The sequence below is a fragment of the Cibotium barometz genome, chromosome 21 (genome assembly GCF_041138505.1).
Source record: "Cibotium barometz isolate CiBa-2024 chromosome 21, ASM4113850v1, whole genome shotgun sequence".
Lineage (NCBI taxonomy): Eukaryota > Viridiplantae > Streptophyta > Polypodiopsida > Cyatheales > Cibotiaceae > Cibotium > Cibotium barometz.
In genome coordinates this window covers 10,329,864-10,349,579 of record NC_141066.1, presented here as the reverse complement: position 1 = coordinate 10,349,579, position 19,716 = coordinate 10,329,864, and positions in this window count along the sequence as shown.

The window sequence follows — 19,716 nt, the reverse complement described above, 5'->3', positions numbered from 1 at the left end:
ATTCCGGGACTGAAATTTTGACGATGGGTGTTTTCTCACTCCTCTCGAAAAGTTAGATAACCTCCCAATTTTTTGCGCGACAGAAAGTGATATATATATATATATATATATATATATATATATATATATATATTTTTGCACCCCTTATCCGGTGCGGTGGCGGTCTTTATGGTGCGGTGTGTGGGTCTCTCCGCGCGGTGCGCTGTTCACGCACAGTCGCCTTCTTTTATTATTATTATTATTATTTCTTTTTTGAAGTGCGTGTGCAGTGAACTCAATGCGTGTGCAGTTGTGAGATTTGCAGCAAATTCAATGCGTGTGCAGCTGTGAGATTTGCAGCGAATTCGAAATGTTCAATCTTCATGTGTGTGTATAGATTTCAGTTTCTCCACAGGTGCAGGTTTAACAGAGACCTAAAATGCAGGTTTAACAGAGAACTAAAATGCACAAAATTAAAGATGCAGAAAACTAAACTAAGCTAAGAACAGAAAATAAAACAAACATACAGAAAATTGAAACTGTAAAAATTAACCTCAGACAGCAAAAATTATCCTCAAACAGAATGACATAAATGCAAAAACAGGCCTCTCTCTTTCGCACACAAATTGAAATTGGCAGGTTTAGTGGCTACCTCCAATCCTTCCCGTGTGTTGAATCCTTGTCCTGACCTCAAGGGAGAAGCGTAGCTAGCCAATCATTGCAAGATAAATAAAGAGAATTTAATAACAGATTAGTCTTAAATAAGTACCAAAATTTATCCCAAAGCTGGAGCTTAACAAGGAGTTGTAGTGTGTGTATGGTGCTCAACTAATGTAGGCACTCGCTCCCCGACAGCGGTGCCATTGTAGAGCGGTTCTCTCTACCATGCAATATAGTGCTCATAGAGTACTACTGATCAACAAATGTGTTAAGAAACACAATGTCAATCCGAGAACTCGACCCGATTAGTGCATGAAGGCTTATTCCACGAGGGAGAGCTCACATACACGAACCACCACTTGACGATTCAACCATTCAACACCTCAATCAATCTCTCAATCCCTTAAATCCACTACACTAATCAAGAGAACAAGCAATGCATGGCAATCTCTTAATCCCATTCAAACATTGATTAAATCTTAGCTTTCCCTAATACCAGCAAACCCATAAGCATGCATCTACTAATCCACAAGCTTAAGCAAGCATAGAATGTAACATATACAAACCCACAAGCTCATAGAGAGAGTCTATCCATGAATAACTCATTGCCAATGAAGTGGGCAAGAGCTTGCATCAATGGAGACTACACACACACACACTACAAGCATGCATACACAAGAGAAAGAAAGAAGCATTCAACTAATCATAGATTAATCTACTTCAATGATGCTAAAACAGATTAAGCAAGAGCTTCACTCAATAGCTTATGAGAATGGCCAAAAACGTACTCTTTCTTTAGCTAACATCTCTTTTATAGAGATGTCACTAACCCTAACCCTAGGCCTCTTTCTTTAGCTAACATCTCTTTTATAGAGATGTCACTAACCCTAACCCTAGGCCTCTTTCACATATGGGCGGACAACCGCATAAGTGAGCCTTGCTTAATACACTTAGAACTCTCATTTAGAACCCACATTGGCCTAAAATGATTTACATTGCACGTCGGCACAAAAATACGAAAAAATTATGTGCGTCTTTATGTTCCCATGGCTACAATCCCGCTCTCTCGCATTAATTGCTTCCGGCCTCCTTCCATAATCCGTGTTCCCGTGAGTGTTCCCGTGGAACAATAGTTATGTGTTGTTCTATAAACTGAATATTAGAAGGAAATATGTGAGTTTTCTAATGGGTATCATGACAAAACACTCTTCTTGATTTTGTTTCCAACTCCTCAACCGTTCATCTTAGGGTTTGTCATTGAAGATGTGTAGCGATGCCTCAAATAAGTGTGAATTGTGGGGGGGGGCAATAAGGGAGCCAGACACATTTTGCCATAAGTTGTAGGATTGTGAATGGTTGACGAGGATTATTAGGACATAAGCACTTCATTGCGATGTGTACTAAATATTTTGACAAAGAAGAAAGTCTCAAGTGTGAGAGTTTTCAAAAAGAAATAATAAATAGTATATTTGACTGAAATGGGCATGTGTTAGTGGTCAAAAACATGCCTAGTTTCTTGTAAAGCCTCCCAATTGTTTTTAGAAAAGTTAAAGGAAATTTTGGGAAATTTTGGCTTGAAAAACATAAATTTTGGTAAAAATGTAGACTTTTGGGTCAAGAAGGAGTTCTCTAATTTTTTGGAAATTTAATGAAGAGGGAAAAATTTGCAAGATTATGGTTAGGTTATGGATAGTGGTTGAAGAACAAATTTGAGGTTTTCAAAAAGCTTTTTTTAGATCAACTTTTTAAATATTTAAGCTTTATAAAGCTTATAAGATTTATTGTTTTCAAGCTTTAAAGCTTTAAGTAATACAAGTTCCAAAAGAATGGAAAACTAGTAGGTTGTTTGCATAGAGACGGAAAGTCGATGTAGTTTAGGAGACTCCCACTACTACCTAATGTCATGGAAAAAGGAAGGGAATGATGTTGTGAGCCAAAATAGGGAAAGGAAACAAAGAATCTCTTTTAGATTTTTGGTGTTTTTCTTGGAAAGTGGTTTTCCAACTTTCTTTAACGTGTGGGTAAATGAAACATGGATTATGGTTATCCAATAGACAAAAAAAAAACTCCTTATTTTGAATCTTTGATTTCCTTTGTAATTTGTAAATGAAGATTTGCCTTGTCTTGAATTCCATGGTTTCTCTGTCTTCTAGTTGTTCACCACTTTCAAACTTCGCAATCAATATTGCCTTTGATACCAATATTGTGGGAGGTTGACATGAACCTAATAAATTAATTGCAAACTTTTAAACAAAGCATTAAATATAATAATAATTGCACATGACATAAGATGGGGTCCAATTTTCCCCATAGAAGAGTGATCCCATGCTTTGGTATTTAAATATATTGCTTGAAATAACTTGTGGGGATTAAAATAGTGTCCTCTTACAAATATGTCGAATTCTTCACTTCTTTTTTGGACGTGCAAGCTAATCTACACAAAAAATGATGTAAACCTAAAACCATATAAATGTTTACATCTCTTGTAAAATCAAAGATGCATAAGGAAACTTTTACATGTCCTAATGAATATATATATATACATCATTAATAAATATGGATGATGCCCAAAATGAAGGGGTAGCGCATGTTGTCATAAAATCAATTAATAATTGCTAACACTCAAAATCAATTATCCAAAAATCTTCTTGACAACCACAAGCTTGCCTACATTATCTAATCCAAGGATATCCACTTAGATGAACTTCTCAATGAATTAATAAATTAATTCATTCAAAATACAAATAATCATACAAAACTCATAACATCAAGAGGATGCAACCAAAACTCAAGAGGATGCAGCCAATACTCCCACACATATACGGACTCACCCATGTACAGGTAACATGTACAGGTAAAGTAAGCTACGATTTTTAGAATTTGGAAATTGAATCAATTTCTAAACCTATCTAAGAGAATTCATAAATTGTGGAAAATGTGGGAATATAAATATCCCTTAACTTTACTCCCTTATAACATTCCCTGGGGGTGATAAGAAACTATCCTCAGTTGTCACAAAATCAAAAACTATAATCATGGGCTAGTATGGAACATAAGATACAATCAAGGGCTAGTATGAAGCGTTGCATATTCTTGATACCAACATTTATATTCCCACACAACATTAAGCGTGATATGCTTTGCATGTCATACCTTCACACAAGATAGGGTAGTGGGCAAAGAAAGCTAGCAGAAGATAAAAATAGAAGCGCTAGGGTTTCTGTTGCTACATTGCAAAGAAGTAAAACACCCCATTGCAAAGAGTGATGGGTTGTACTATTGAGCCGTTCTTAACTATGACTTTATAATAAGGTAGGTTACATAGCAAAAATAGAGACATATGGTAGGGATGTCTTTTTTTAGGTAAATACTTTGTGCTATCAAGACGTGTGTTGTCAATTAAGAAGAAAGTCATGTTCACTAAGAAGAAAGCCATGATGTCAGGCTGTATTATGGTCATTTTTCTAATCTTTTTTATATTTCTCATAGAGGACATGTCTATATATGAAACATGAGTTATTGGATTTGTTGCAGTACAATAGGTTAGGTTGACCCATTGCTGAGATCTGTTATGATGTTATAAACAGAAATATCTGAAATCTCCTAACAATATTTTTGCATTTTATTCAAAAAACACCATAGTAACTTCATCGAGACCCAATGATTATATTAACATTCTATATGCGTGAAAATGTCGGTATCTGCATCGGGGACCGACTATATTGACGATTGTACTGACATATATATCCATAATGAGAACAAATTTTTTTGGGCAGAATATGAGACATATTAAGCTAGAATGGCCAAACGTGTCCCATTATGGCACTTGTAAAAAGTTTGGGGAAGGAGAGAGAGGTTGAGCTCTTGCAAGCACACACACACTCACACGGCAGGATAACACACACACACACACACACACAAAGATGGAAGACTAAAATCTTTTCTTCTTCTTACTCTCAAGAGAAGGCTATAAAAGATAAGTGCAAAACCAACCTAAGTACTAGAAAACTATGTACAAGTGGTCCATAATGTGAACATACTAAATATGTCGGCTAGCAAGATACGTATGCCATAACTTGATAGCGAGTGAATTTTGTAGGTGTAGTCTAGCTATAGAATCAGAGGCGAAGATCTATCGAGTCCGCTACCAGACACGACAATGATGTAAGTGTGGAATAGTTACCTAGGCACGTCGTGAGTGTGAACTCTAGTTGAGCTTGACATCTCAACACTCCCCCTTAAGCTTAACTCCATCTCCAACACTCCAAGCATGCTGCAAAATCTATGAAGCTTCTTAGCTTCCAAGGCCTTAGTGAAAATGTCAGCAACCTTCTCCTATGTGCAAACATACACGACATCAATATCCCCTGCAAAGACCTTCTCTTTGATGATGTGATATTGGACATCCATGTGTTTTGTCTGCCCATAAAACATTGGGCTCCTAACCAGCTATATGCTATTAAGGGTATCATAATAATTGACAACTTGCTTGCCCACACACATAGCCCCAAATCTCTAAGTAGTGTGTGTAACCAAGCTACCTCACATGCTTCCATCGTAGCACTCCTATACTTTGCGTCTATAATTCGACCAGGGATTTAATATTCACGTGATCACAAGATTTTTTGTGATAATAACACATGTGAACAAGTTATTCACATGTTCTCATGTTACCGTTCACAAAATAACAAGTCACTTGCCATTTGGGAACCACTTAAAAGCTTGGCTACACATGGGAATAAGCTATTCACATGTTCTCATGTTACCATCTTCACATAATAGCAGGTCAGTGGCCACCTAAGAAGATTTTTTATGCCCGACAAAGATAATTTTTTTAGGCCCTTGTGAAAGCTTTGTGAATATAACATGTGATCACAAGATTTTTTGTGTTATTAACATATGTTATTAACATGTTCACATGTTCTTGTTTACGTCAGTGAAATCCCTGACTCCGACAAGGCAACTGTAGGCTACTTCTTGTTACTCCAAGTAATAGCACCACTCCCAAATGAAAATATAAACCTTCTCTAGCTGATCTCCTCTCGAAGATGCTACTAGCCCAATATGCATCAGTGTATCCATACACCTATAACTTTATACCAGCCTCATAGAAGAGACAATAAACCAGTATGGACCTCACACAGCGTAGTGTGTGCCGCCTCACACCATCCAAATGTGGCTTCTCAGGAGCCTGCATAAACTGGCTATCCAACCAAATTGTGTAGTTCAAGTCTGGATTGGTGATCGTCATATAGATCAATCTACCCACTATCTTTCTTTACTTAGTGGGATTGACCAACATCTCACCTGTATTTGCACTCATCTTGCCATTCTGATCCAATGGTACTAAAATGGGCATACACCCAACCATACCGTATCTGGACAACATGTCCAAAGCATACTATCATCTGTGACAGTCATGTGCTCTGAGGTGTCCTTATGACCTCAATACCAAGAAAGTATCTTAGATCACACAAATCCTTCATGATGTCAACTTCTTCCTGAGAAGACCCTTCACATGTTTAACTTCCTACTCATTGTCAGCCCCCAACAATCAACTCATCCACATAAATGGTAATGATGACAATCCCCTTATCACTCTTTTTCATATAGAGTTAATGATATGCAGATGAAATCTAATGGTTGACAAGATACTATGTGATTTAGCCATGCTATGCTCTCTCTACCTGTTTTAGACCATACAAGGCTTTACACAACCTACACACATAATTTGGGTGACTCAAATCATCATAACCAAGTGGCTAGTCCAAATACACTTCTTCTTGCATCTCACAATGCAGGAATGCATTCTTTACAACCATCTGATGTAAGACCCAACCTTTTGATGCAGCCATTGCAATTACAACTCTCATTGTTGCCATCTTGGCAACACGACTCAATGTCTTCTCATAATCAATGTTGTAGGTCTAAGCATGACCTTTAGCAATCAATCTATATTTGTAGCTACGAATGCTTCCATCCAAGTTGACACCCACTTACATCGAATGGCCGTTTTATCCTCACAAAAGGGACCCATTCACATAGCTTATTTGCATTCTTTGAACAAGGTTTTTGACCCTATTTGATGTAAAAATTGTAAGGACAGAGGAAATGCGACATAACAACCAGCACAACTAATTGAATGAACAAGTTAAAACTGAATCGGCATTCTTAATATTTCTGAAAAGTAGATGAGTTACAAGAGTGATAAATTTTGAATCTAATCTGTGGATGGGCTAATTCCAAAAACCCAAATCCTAGTACTAAGAATCTCAAACATCTCAAATTTGACAAGTCATATAGTGATGTGTATGTTAGGCTCAGGCTACACTCAATAGGTGACTTTTGCTCACTGTCTTGCTTACTTCAGCTCACTATCAGAAGGTGGCTTCTGCTCATTGTCTTGTTCACTTCAACTACCTAATCAATAGTTGCATACAAAATCATTAGGGGAAATTTGGACTCAAATTGGGCCCTTTAAGGATTTCTACACATTCTCTCTCTACAAAAATGGGTACATGCACTACAAGACAATGCTGCCATACACGCGTTTCATACACGCGATAAATTACGAACGCGTGTATGGTCGCGCTTGTATTTGAATAGAATCGGGCGCGTGTATTTTAGCATTTAAGTTCGCGTGTATATTTGCATTTATCAACGCGTGTATAAACGCGTTTATATACACGCAGTAATACACGCATAAATACACGATAATATTTACGGGGTAATACTCGCTATTATACACGGATAAATACACGCCACTGTACACGGATTAATACACGCATGGCAGAGAAAAACTGAAAAAAAACTGAATTCCTTAACAAAATTAAAAACTATTTTCCTTGAACCATCTCATAGTACATTACAGTATACATCATTACACAATCCCACTACATGCATTTACAACAATGAAATATATTCAAAAATAAATCATGCATATGAGATGATAGAAATGTCATCAATTTAGAACATACAGTGACGGATTGGTTAGGGTTCGATCTCATCTTCAATAAGATCCATCCTTGTCAAACGATCAACATCAATATCCATTTGATCAATTGGTAAGGCTACGATTAAATTTATTCCACTATCGATATTCTGTACTCCATTGATAATGGTATCGATATCCTGATCATCCTCATCAACATCACCATCATCCTCAATGGTAGGGTCATTCTCATGATCATGAGAAATGGCATGCTCATCCTCATTATCACGATCATCTCTTATTTCTTGATCATCGATCACAATATCTTCAATGGCATGTTCGACGTCATCTTCATTGCGGCTTGTTACATCCTCCATATGCTCCATATCAGTGAATGTATTATACATCACTTTGGAACGTGGTGCAATAGGGATGACGTACCACCATTTGATGTCATGCACCATTGGTAGATAGATAACCTACTCAAATACACACAGTACAGTAATTAATTAGCATATCAAAAGTCAAGGGGTACGCGAGCTTAGATATATATGTACATGAAACACATTAGTAAAAAAATGCATACCTGCTCACATTGTTGTGGCAATACGAGCCTATCTTTCTTTGTTTGCCAGAACTTTGTAGAGTCAATAGTTACATATCCACTTGCATGGCGTTTTATCGTTGCATCAGGCCCTTTTTCCACCACGTTCATTTGCCATTTGACATCCAAAACATACACAAAGAAGCGACGAAAGTCAAGCCTAAATATGTCTTGGATTATGCCACAATAATCATCCATTTTTCCATTAGCTCCCTCAAAGCTACTAATGACACCGCAATCTTGTGTATTTCTCTTTTCATCAATTCTTTGTGTTCGAAAATGCTTGCCTTCACACCATATAGCATTGAACATAGTGCACTGGACCAAAATAGAAGCAATATTAATATTGTGTAAGCAATGTGAATAAATATTAAAAGCAAATCACTTACAACTAATGCAAAACATTAGTTATATGTACCTTTGACATGCATCCTCGTGCATCCTCCCATTCTTCCGCCGTGATATGTAGCCCCTCGTCACTCTCTGCTCTCTCCATTTCCTCATGCAACCAATCAACATGGATATCATTCGGAAGTGTTGCTAGATGCTTAGGGTACGCCTTCCGAGAGCCATGTTGCCTCCGAAAGAGAGCTCTTTCTGCTTGCCTTTTTGTCTTTGCATCCTCATATCTTGTAACCCATCTGCTCATCACATCACTATTAAGGATACAAGTGAAATTGAGATCATCAATCAATGTTCTATCAATTACTTTACTCTGTCCTTTTCCTTGAGGCACAATAGAGGTCATCCTCAAGTCCTCTTCATTGCTCCATAGTCGTGGCAAAGAGCTGTCCACCTGACCAAGAAATTCTGAAATATATACAAGAGACTCTTGTATCAACCAACCCTCGGCCATGCTTCCTTCAGGCCTTGCACTTTGCCTCACAAAGTCTTTTAAGGTCTTCATGAAGCGCTCTAGAAAGAACATCCAACGTGCATGCACAGTACCACATAAAGCAATTTCGTCCACTAAATGCACAATGAGATGTAGTTGACTTGTGAGAATGGTTCGCGGAAAAGTCTCCTCTACCAAACAAACCACCTCCACTGCCATAACACGCGCATCATCCAACGTGGCTGGATCAATTGCTTTGGAACTAACATATCTGAAAAATAAATAAATAGTACGTTATACCTCATGCACGTTCATTTTGCAAGGTATAATGAAGGGTGATCTGAGCATGGGTTTTACATACCTCACAAGCTCGCCCATCTTATAAATACATTTTTTCAAACTCTTATTCGCACAATGGTCGATGCTAGTAGGTAGTATGAACTGCGCACATAAGAGCACATTTATGGTTTATGGCATTACAAAATTTAATTTCAACGTACGTACAAGACTTGGAAAACACTTACTTGAAGCATCTTGTGCCAATCGTGGGACTTCAACCCATATAGTTGCTCAACGCCTCTTTTCTTAGTGGTTGTAAAGGCTCCCTTCAATGATCTCATGCATCCAGTGGGAGTACGCAAAGTGGTGATGGCCTGCTTTACCTGCTTCTCCTCTTTCTTTGATATAATCCATGGTGCAGGCGGAAGACGAACGTGCCCACCCACCTCTCGTGGCCAAGCTTGACGCATACGTCCTGCGACCCGCAAGTCCTCACGTACGCTAACATTGTCTCGTTTACCAGTAATATGTTCCCAAATACCAGATCCCACATTCTTGAAGATGTGCATGGGATCAAGAAGATGGTTGATCTTAAGATGGGTCCAATACGGCAGCCGAAAAAAAATGGAGTACCTGCACAAGGGATTGCTCTATGTGACCTTTAATCCAATTAGAGACTACACAAAACAAGATTGAAAAAACATCACTATACCTGTTCATGCCATCTGGAGGAAGAATAGTCGTAGACTCCCAAATACGCTTCCAATCTTTTGCACGAAGTGTTTGTGGAGGAATGTTACTCTTACTAGCAACATATTTAGGATGATCTGAGGGGAGAAATCGATGATGATTATCGAATATAGTCTTACACAAACCATCAGCATACTCATGTACTAACGAAGGACCACAAACAGGACATGCATGTTTACCCGATGTTTTCAAACCTGTTAAAATATAAATAAAAGTTAGAATAATAAAGTCAAACCGTCTAATTAATATATATAGCCAATAGTAATAGAGTAGGGAGGTAATTAGAATTCTTACCAGAACAATCGCTGTGTCCTGGAAAGTCATGCATTGTCCACATCAACACTGCTTTTAAGTCGAAGTGTCGAGAGGAGGGAGGCCTACTAATGTCCACCACCGCAACACCTCTCCATAGTTCCTCCAACTCATCAATCAGTGGTTCAAGATAAACATCCATATGCTTGACTTTATGTTTCCCTGGAATTAGAAGGGATAACATAAGATGTCCCTTCTTGATCGCCATTGATGGTGGAAGGTTGTAATTCACCAGCACAACTGGCCACACGCTGTATGCGGTGCTTTTGAAACCAAATGGATTCACTCCATCCATACCCAGGCCAAGTCTCAAGTTTCTGGGCTCTGTTTTAAAGCTGGGCCACTCATCTTCAATATGCTTCCAAGCAGGAGTGTCTGCGGGAATTCTCCACATGCCATCATCCGATCGATGTGAGGAATGCCATGACATGAGCTCTGCTATGGATTTGCACTTGAACATGTGTTTGATGCGAGGAATTATAGGAAAGTGTCGCAAGACTTTACGAGGTACATCAAAACTCTTCATATCTGTTCTGTACCTTGCTTCACCACAAGTGGGACATGTCAGAGCCTCCTTATGCGTCCCACGAAATAGAATGCAATCATTGACGCATGCATGTATTTTATCATAATCCAGTCCTCCAAGAGATGTCACATAGCGCCTCGCTATGTCTCTTGAGGTGGGTAGTCTATTTTCCTTTGGAAGCATGTTTGACAATAGCCTGCATCCAATATCATCAATTATAATTAGTCTTAAATCCTAAACCTTAAACCACTAATTCAAATTTATAAGTTAGAATGCTTACTTCAACAATGCGTCAAGACTTGCATTGCTCCATCCATAAACTGTTTGTATATTAAGTAGTTCAAGGGAAGCACGTAAAACTGAGAATGTGCACCCTTCAAACACCGGTGTCGATGAAGCTTTATAAAGATGCTCTTGTTCCATATCATCGTCGTCCATACCTTTGGGATCATCCTTAAAAAGATTCCGCACCATATCATCAAGCACCTCCTCTTCCACAACTTCGTGGGGTGCAGGGCTATTGTCGTCCCTTTCCCACTCATCTCTAACAATAGATCCCGAAGCTCCAGCATCATCTCGTCGACGCTTTACGTGCTCTCGTCGCGCGTAGGGTACCATGTTAGGGTGTGGTACTGCATCCTGCTTCAATTTATCAAATTATATGTTACAACTCTATTAATTTAATTTGGATACCATGAGTCATTTGAATACCATCAATTTACATCTACTCACCTCTAAACCTGTTTGATTCCATTCTCCATACATGGAGATGTGATTCAAGGTAATTCGACGTGCTCGTACAATGCATCCTTGACATCGATTGCACATACATTTGATCCGTTGTCCCAACCACACATCGCGATTACGATGACGCATTGTCTCATCTTCTCCAGAACTGCTTGAAGAGGTTGATGACATCCTGTATACAAACCAGAAAATACAAACTCATTATATATTTTTAATGAAAGTAAAAAAACGCGTGTATTCACGCGGCTATCTCCTAAAACTTCCGTGTATAAACGCGGCTACTTCCTAAAAAACGCGTGTATTCACGCGGCTACTCTCTGCAAAACGCGTGTATAAACGCAGCTAAAATCCTATACACGCGAATATACCTGCGTTTATAAACGCGAACATAAACGCGGCGGCATATTTAAACTAAAAATAGCCCGCCTTCCCCAAATATAGATTTTGAACTTAGAAATCAACAGTGCATGCGTTTTCGCCTATTTTCGCCTCTTCCAACAGCAAGGAGGGAGCAGAGAAAGGAGCACACACACGGGAGAAGGAGGGAGCAGAGAAGGAGCAGAGAGGACTCACTTTTTCAGAGGTGAGTCACTTTGTCCTGTGCCTTGTCTCTTTTGTCAGATTTGTTTACTTTGCTCTTTGCTCTTTGGGTTTGTCTTTTTGCACACGATTGGGTTGCTGCATCCTGACAGGGGCGACAATGGCTGGTCCTTTTATAAGGACATTCTGTCTTTGTCGGGAGGTCGGTCTTTTCGAAAAAAAAATTTCGCAGGGCGCGTGTAAAAACGCGTGTAGAAGCGCGTGTAACCTGTCTGCAAAGTTTTTTCACGCGCATATACACGCGTTTTTGGCCGGGTGCATACACGCGTTTTTTGACGGGTTTATACACGCGTTTCTGCAGACAGAAAACTGCGGCGTTTCAGATTTCATGGTTTGCAGGCAATTGACTTGTGTAATGACAATGTGTGAGTCAAGAGACAGCCCATGATGTACATGATGATGTTTGTTGCAGGTTCTTTATGGATATTCCAGGTTCTTCATCCGATCCATTTGCGTACAGCAATTGGTTGATGGAGATGATGAATCACTTTGGGCGCCAACCTGGTCCGGTTGAGCTTACAGAGTATATGTATGCTCATCCCCCTCCTTCCCTGCCTGGTGTCTATACCCCTACCGCGAGTATCCAGGGCACTCCAGTGCCGTCTATTCCTCCGAGTCCGACGAGACGGCATGCAGCTTCTCCTCTTCCACGTCCACTGAGGAGACATACCTCGTCCCAGACACACTCACGTACACCCTCACAGCCACCATCACGTGCTCCCTCAGAGCCACCGTCACGTCAGGGCTCACAGCCACCGTCACGTAGACAATCCCCCAGTCGTGACTCCACCCGCAGCAGTAGGAAGAGTGGGAGTGGAGGATGCGGCGGGTGCTTTGGTGGGGGAGGTGGGGGAGGTAGTAGGGCATGGGGTGAGAGAGGAGATAGAGGGAGAAGAGTTAGAGGAGACAGTTCGGAAGAGGAGGAGATGAGAGAGATGGAGAGAGTGGTTTGCTATGATGTGACGGATAGGGGCGGGATAGTGATGGATGCGAGGGGGAGGGAGGTAATGGAGTACATGCGTGGGGTAGTATCAAACTCATATAGAAATTGTTTTATTAAATTTAAAGATCAAAATAGCCGATTAGTTGGGGAGGTGATAGAGGCTGTACACAGTCGGTACCCCAATCCCCCACATGCTACATTCTCGGATGTATGGGGAAGGACGCGAATAAGGGAGATCTTAAGTAATAAAAGATCTCACCTTAAAAAACTCGCGTACGATGACCGGCTAAATGTAGCTGCGGGTGGCTATCCTGCCGAGAAACCTGCCACTGCGCACAAACGCGAGTGGAAGGAGGCAAAGAAACGAGCAGAGGGTGGCGTGAAGAGCAGGCAGCATGTGGAGGCACGACGGATCCAGATGGAGACCGTTGGATCTTCGCATTTCGGATCTGGCGGCGTCGAGTCATGGGAGGCAGAGTTCGTAAGTATCCTGTCACTTTATTTGATTGTTTACTTAATTCATTGATTCTATGAATTGTTTTAATCTTACAAATTGTGTTGATTATGATACAGCGACGGGTTACGGGGAGGAAGCCCACAACCCATGATACTGCGTATGCTCGCCGGCATATCAGACGTGACACGTGGGCCATCTTCAGAGCCGAGGGACGTATTACGGACGCGCAGTTTGAGTTGGCCATGAGACCATACGGTCGACAGGTACTTGAAAATTCGTAACGAATGGTTTTGGTTTATTGAATTGCATATATATATACTTATATACTATATATTACTTGAACAGGCACAAGCTGCTGATGATCCACCGGCCGCCGCTGCAGAGGGTGGACGTGAGCACTACTCCTCGGACATTCCGACCGATGCGAGCTCATCTGAGCATGGGGGGAGCACCGAGTCATCATCTGGGTCTGAGTAGTACTCAGACTTGTAGTATCACATTCCATATTTAGGATGTGATTGTATATATTTTTTTGTAAACTCAAGCCATGGGCTACTTCGAGATATGGACTCCCTTGTATACATGTATGAAATTTTGATAGTAATATTGAATTGATTGATCGATAGTATTACATTCATGTCTGTCTTGAATCGTGTAATGACAATGTATGCATTCATGTCGTTCTTGTCTTAATCTCCCTCGTGCATATGTTCTTTGTGGATGGTCTATGTTCTTCGTTGATGGTCTAATGGGATGGTCTAATGCACCAAAAACCCTAAACCAGAGAGCGCTATTGGGTGCTGGAATGTTGGAACAGTATTCAGGCACCAAATAGCACTCTCTGGATTTTTTTTTTGCTCTCTGTTCGCGTGTATAAACGCGTCAAAACTGCTAAAATTCGCGTGTATATACGCGGATACCCTGGAAATTACGCGTGTATTAACGCGTATAAACTGGCAATAACGCGTGTATACACGCAAGTAAAACCGCGTCTGGGACATGGGAACTGAACAGGATGCGGCTATACACCCGTGTATAAGCGCGTCTAATGTAATAAGAAGCGTGTATAGGGGCGTGTATTAACGCGTCTGTATAAAAAAACGCGGCTATACACCCGTGTATACGCGCGTCTGAGAGGTAGTTTACACGCGGTTTTACACGCATGTCTCTGGCCGCGATTATACACGCGCTGATACACGGGCCCGCTACTTTTCTTCACAAGTCATTTTTAGCGGCTAAGAGCGCGGGTATGAGCCCAATCCCTTGTAGTGATGGTGAAATTTTTACAAATCAACTCAAAATTGAGCGGATACCTTTTCAATGATATATAGCATGATATGCAAATTTGCATATTCAAAAAATCCCCAAATTTGGTGATCACATGGTACATTTTATGCCACCTCAACACCAAATTAGTGGGCTTCTTGAATATGTAAAATTTTCCATCATACTATATATAATTGGAAAGGCCTCGAAGAGTAGAACCTAAATGTCCAAACTCCGCTCACTTTTGAGTTGATTTCTCGGAGGACTCACTATATGTAAACTCTCTATATCACGTGTATTCAAGGCCTAATTAGAAAACTCCTTTATCTTTAAATTTTTCATAAATAAATCACACCCTTTATCTATTCAATCTGTAAATACCCCCTTTAAATGGTACCTTTATGTATGTCAAGAATGTGAAATTAAAAAAACTCCTTCTATTGAACCCACATGCTATGCTTACATATTTATCAGCCAGTGACGCCCCCGAGGTTGAATTGCAAAAATTTCACCTTGTGCCCATTTTCGTAGAGAGAGAATGTATAGAAATCCTTAAAGCGCCCATTTTGAGCGTAAGTTTCATGTAATAAGACTTTTATAATGATCGAGGATGAATATCTCGTCCGGTAATAGATGCATCATGCTCGAGGCTTCATCTCCCGCAATGTAATCAGTTAGGTGTGACAAGAATCTATGCTCCTTCTAGTCAGCTTTGTAGAATTATCTCATAAGACAACCGCAACCTGTGATCCTTCTTTGATGTAGGAATCATTTTCTACCAAATAGGTGGTGCATTTTTAAGGCTTTGGAAGCCTTAGAAATGGTGTGAAGCTTGCATCTTTTAACACCTTCCCTCAAGATCCATTTGCAACCTATGGCTTTTTTGTTAGGTGGAAGTTGACATAGATCCCAAGTGTGATTCTTGTTCAATGCACTCATTGCTTTGTCAGTTACATATGTCCATTCATTTCATTTCTCTCTCTCTCTCTCTCTCTCTCTTATCGTCATGCAAGCACATAACATTCAATCCTCTCTCTTATCGTCATGCAGGCACATAACATTCGTTTCACTCTCTTATCATCATGCAAGCACATAACGTTCAATCCTCTCTCTCTCTCTTATTGTCATGCAAGCATATAACGTTCAATCCTCTCTCTTATCATGGAGGAAAACATCATTCATTTTGTCTCTCTCTCATTGTGCATGCACACAGTGTTCGTTCCATCTCTCTTTCTCTTATCGTCGTGCAAAGACACAACATTCATGCGTGTAGCTCTCTCTCACACGGACTTTCCTCTACCTTGACACGTTATAACCCTCATGACCACCTCAAAGGATCGCCATTCCTCTAAGATTTTGCTTCTTAGTATAGACAAATGTTTTAAAAAAATGTTCGAGACCCAATATATATATGTTATGGGGGCGCTACATGTAGTGGCAATTATATCCCGTAATTGTAAGATCACGCAATAAAAACCGGCCCACAAATTGCTTTCCTCCCTCACGAGAAGAAGAAGGGCTGTGGCCCATGTGGTCATCCCGAATGATCCAGTCCAGTACACCTTCCTCCCTCACGGGATCAGAGGTGAGGACTGGATCATTCGGTATGCCCTTATGGCCCCACGGCATTCCATGCGCAAATAGAAAAAGGAAGGAGGCCTCCTCCAACGTAAATTCTTTGCTAATTACTCCAGTAATAATAATTTCTCCACAAATTAGCTTGCGACATCCTCCTCGTATACCTTTGGGGTGATGGGAGTTCTAGTTCTGTCACAACCCTAGCCTGAAGCTAATTACATATTGGAAACCTGTCATAACCCTAGCCTGAAGCTAATTACATATTGGAAAACAACCTAATTCAGACTTGCTAATCAGCCTTCAATTTCAAACGTGCTAATCAGCCTTCGATTTCATACACCAACAGGGTGCGCAAACAGAATTATATCACAAGGCAACGCGTGTCCAATATAGTAGAACAATGGTCAAGCTGTGACAAAAAAGCTTCTTTTTTGTCCAACTTTTCTGTACAGTTGATAAAATCCACCGTGTTGCTTCAGCGTTGTTCCACGGGTTAATGCTTTGATTGCGCAAAATCATAACTTCGGCTCGAATTGGTGACAATATAGACGTACTAATCCATGGCAAAATCTTTTTGCTACACCTTGATGACCCCGAGAGCACATGCAAACGTTTGGGTTTGTTCCTTCATGATATAAAGAATGAGCAGTGAGGCTTTGGCTACAAGATAAACATGAGCAGCACTGGGGTTTGATTGTTGCTATATAGTCATTCATAAGAGGAAGTTGTGGGGTGGACGTTAGGTTCATTCGGTTCAAGAAACTATACAACCCGCTGACGGATTGTCTCAAATCATTTTCAACAAGAAGGTGTGGAACTTTGTCCGATCGTGTCTTGGGTGCCCAAGGCCATGTGTGTGTCCACATAACAAAACACTGCCCAACCACCCAAAAAGAACTCTCTCATGGATATATTTAGGAATAGCAACATATTCCTCAACTTGAAGCATTGCATATTCTTGATACCAACATTTATATTCCCACACAACATTGCTTTGTATGTCATACCTTCACAACACAAGATAGGGTAGTGGGCAAAGAAAGCTAGCAGAAGATAAAAATAGAAGTGCTAGGGTTTCTGTTGCTACATTGCAAAGAAGTAAAACACCCCATTGCAAAGAGTGATGGGTTGTACTATTGAGCCGTTCTTAACTATGACTTTATAATAAGGTAGGTTACATAGCAAAAACAGAGACATATGGTAGGGACGTCTTTTTTTAGGTAAATACTTTGTGCTATCAAGAGGTGTGTTGTCAATTAAGAAGAAAGTCATGTTCACTAAGAAGAAAGCTATGATGTCAGGCTATATTATGGTCATTTTTCTAATCTTTTTTATATTTCTCATAGAGGATATGTCTATATATGAAACATGAGTTATTGGATTTGTTGTTGCAGTACAATAGGTTAGGTTGACCCATTGCTGACGTTTGTTATGATGTTATAAACAGAAATATCTAAAATCTCCTAACAATATTTTTGCATTTTATTCAAAAAACACCATAGTAACTTCATCGAGACCCAATGATTATATTAACATTCTATATGCGTGAAAACGTCGGTATCTACATCGGGGACCGACTATATTGACGATTGTACTGACATATATGTCCACAATGAGAACAAATTTTTTTAGGCAGAATATGAGACATATTAAACTAGAATGGCCAAACGTGTCGCATTATAGCACTTGTAAAAAGTTTGGGGAAGGAGAGAGAGGTTGAGCTCTTGCAAGCACACACACACTCACATGGCAGGATAACACACACACACACACAAAGATGAAAGACTGAAATCTTCTTCTTCTTCTTACTCTCAAGAGAAGGCTATAAAAGATAAGTGAAAAACCAACCTAAGTACTAGAAAACTATGTACAAGTGGTCCATAATGTGAACATACTAAATATGTGGGCTAGCAAGATACGTATTCCATAACTTGATACCGAGTGAACTTTGTAGGTGTAGTCTAGCTATAGAATCAGAGGCGAAGATCTATCGAGTCCGCTACCAGACACGACAATGATGTAAGTGTGGAATAGTTACCTAGGCACGTCGTGAGTGTGAACTCTAGTTGAGCTTGACATCTCAACACTCCCCCTTAAGCTTAACTCCATCTCCAACACTCCAAGCATGCTGCAAAATCTATGAAGCTTCTTAACTTCCAAGGCCTTGGTGAAAATGTCAGCAACCTTCACCTATGTGCAAACATACACGACATCAATATCCCTTGCAAAGACCTTCTCCTATGTGCAAACATACACGACATCAATATCCCCTGCAAAGACCTTCTCTTTGATGATGTGATATTGGACGTCCATGTGTTTTGTCTGCCCATAAAACATTGGGCTCCTAACCAGCTATATGCTATTAAGGGTATCATAATAAATGACAACTTGCTTTCCCATACACGTAGCTCCAAATCTCTAAGTAGTGTGTGTAACCAAGCTACCTCACATGCTTCCATCGTAGCACTCCTATACTCTGCGTCTATACTCCGACAAGGCAACTGTAGGCTACTTCTTATTACTCCAAGTAATAGCACCACTCCCAAATGAAAATATAAACCTTCTCTAGCTGATCTCCTCTCGAAGATGCTACTAGCTCAATATGCATCAGTGTATCCATACACCTATAACTTTATACCAGCCTTATAGAAGAGACAATAAACCACTATGGACCTCACACAGCGTAGTGTGTGCCACCTCACACCATCCAAATGCGGCTTCTCAAGAGCCTGCATAAACTGGCTATCCAACCAAATTGTGTAGTTCAAGTCTGGATTGGTGATCGTCATCTAGATCAATCTACCCACTATCTTTCTGTACTTAGTGGGATTGATCAACATCTCACCTGTATTTGCACTCATCTTGCCATTCTGATCCAATGGTACTAAAATGGGTATACACCCATTTTAGTTGGTACTAAAATGGGTGTATACGGTATGGTTGGGTATACACCCAACCATACCGTATACACCCAACCATACCGTATTTGGACAACATGTCCAAAGCATACTATCGTTTGTGACAGTCATGTGCTCTGAGGTGTCCTTATGACCTCAATGCCAAGAAAGTATCTTAGATCACCCAAATCCTTCATGTCAACTTTTTCCCGAGAAGACCCTTCACATGCTTAACTTCCTACTCATTGTCACCCCCCAACAATCAACTCATCCACATAAATGGTAATGATGACAATCCCCTTATCACTCTTTTTCATATAGAGTTAATGATATGCATTTGTCATATGAAATC